The sequence below is a fragment of the Myxocyprinus asiaticus genome, chromosome 48 (genome assembly GCF_019703515.2).
Source record: "Myxocyprinus asiaticus isolate MX2 ecotype Aquarium Trade chromosome 48, UBuf_Myxa_2, whole genome shotgun sequence".
Taxonomy (NCBI): Eukaryota; Metazoa; Chordata; class Actinopteri; order Cypriniformes; family Catostomidae; genus Myxocyprinus; species Myxocyprinus asiaticus.
In genome coordinates this window covers 18,304,237-18,306,716 of record NC_059391.1, presented here as the reverse complement: position 1 = coordinate 18,306,716, position 2,480 = coordinate 18,304,237, and positions in this window count along the sequence as shown.

The following is a 2,480-nucleotide window of genomic DNA, read 5'->3' as shown; positions in this document are numbered from 1 at the left end:
ATTTTGCCACTTACCTTATTTTGTCATCAGATCACTGTTTTGCTTTGGTATTATGCTTTAAAAATATACAAACAGGTTTTTTACCTGTTCTAACAATAAATAATCTCCACTGAATATGGATTGGATCTGTTGAAGACATGACAGGCCAACATTTTTAAGAGAGCCACAATGAAAGATAAATAAAAGATTAAAAACTAAAAAAGATACAAAAGAATAACTAAATATGATAACTTGATTATTGAAATGGAAAAAGTTTATTTTGCATTAATGGATTTCATGCCGAAGTCTTCTGGTTTCAAAGCATTTTGGATGGTTTCCTCATCATGTAGCCCATAGGTACAGGTAACTGCCACTTTCACAACTGTTATGTCTGTTTATGGCAGTTTATTCTGCATTCAAGAAAGAATACAAATTTAACATTACATGTTCTTAGTAGTGCCAACTAAATATTATGGCTATTATTATTTCTGGATTTTGAGTAAGTGCGTTACTGATTAATTATAAATAAAACATTAGTGTTTCATATTGGTGTTTTCTTGCTTATAACCAATATACAGATGGTTCTAACTTGGTCAATAATTGTCAGATTCAGTCGGCAGCCAATACATCGGCCCATCCCTAATTATGAGTCTTGGTACTGGATTAGTTCACTGACACACTTAGTTTTTTTTTATTAAATTTTTTTATGTAAAAGCACATTTTTGACATGCTTTTAAACATTTATTGCTTTAAATGTACAAATCAGGTCAACTTTCTCTATGGCACAAGTGTTTAACTATTAAAATACACTCAGTTATTTAGAAATGAATCCTGCAAGCTCCAAAAAAAATAAAAATAAAATAAAATAAATACAAATGCGGTACATGACATCAAAGCAAAATATTTCATCAAAAACAAACACTGCCTTCTGAACAGGGAGGCGAGGGTTGATGTCTTTCAGTGCCTGATAATGAAAGTAAAATGCTTTTATTAAACTAATTCACTAATTCTGCCAATCATTTAAAAGTTACAAATGAAGTGGCTTAAAGTTATTCTATAATGCTTGTATTCAAATACAGTATGCATTATGTTAATGGCTTTGATTAACCTTCTGTTGGAGGCCTGCTTTGAACAGGGTCGATGGGTCTCCTGGATTCACATATTAGGTTCCTCAGTGACATGTTCAATCTGTGGATCTGAGCCAACAACAGGGTGGGGGTGTTTGGGAACTCCCGCAACATGGGAAGGGAAACCATAGTGAATAAAAGTATGTGCTAGTATACATACGTGTGAATTCACATGCACAACTCACTTTTCTCAGCTCTCCATTTTTGAAATTGTCCTGCAGTTCTGATGAAATGTTGTTTTCTTCCAGGTGAGAACATAACCTCTCTTGCACCTGCTCCAAAGCTTGTAATCCCATCCACAGTATGTCTTTTTCCCTTTCCAAGTCCTTCAGTTTCTGTACCTGCAAATAAAACCATAAACGTAATTCTCTGTAAAAATGCATTGTAATAAATGTAAATTCCTATTGTTTTCTTAAAAATGTTGATTTGACTGTACTGCAATCTAGGGTGCTTGAATAATCGTGTTTTACTGCTGATTTCCAAAACTGCCCCAAAGATCATTTTGACCACTGCGCTGGGCAAACAAAATAAAAATAGATTGCTGTCTTTGTTAAGTAGTTGTGAACCAAACTGAACAGGAATGTAGTGTTGTACTGTGATAACTGACGTGTACGAGTATGAGAATAGACTTTTAGCACTTTACAACTTTAAAAGTGATTTTTTTATTTTCCATTTTTAAAGTTTCAATCTAATTGCACAATCTACAGTAAAGTTTAAAAACTTAAAATGAGGCAAATATAGATGTTCGAGCAACCAAAAGTGAACAGAAATTGACAGAAATAAAAAAATACAAATAAAAATACAGTAAAATACAATACAGTGTATATATATATAGTCACCTCAGTTTGACCCGTTTAATTGATTCACAACAAACTTGTTGACTGAAATAACAGGCTCACAAAACATTATAAGCAAACACAATAAATTATAAAAGCAAATCCAGAAAAACATTGTGACACTAACCCAGAGGAATAAACGCAGGGCATCCAGACTGTTACGACTGCTCCTGAGAGGGACAATGACCACTGTGTAGGACGCCATCGGAGATGCTGAGAAAAGCTTATATTTTGGGAACAGCAGAAATAAATAGACTGAGAAGATGAGAGAGGAAGGGAGGGTAAAGAGAAGTGAGAGAATGTACTGATGATTTCTCACCCTAGTGAGAAACAGGTCACAGTTCACACAACTACTAATGAAGACAGTGAAGTTCAACGAAGTTTAAGAACAGAACAAATAAACAATTCACAAATGGAAAGAACAAATGAATGGATTAAACTGCTTTTAATATTCAACAAGAGCAAACATTAAACAATTGGCATATTTAACAATAACACAAAAAACTTATGCTTGACACAAAACACATTCAAAGTTTTG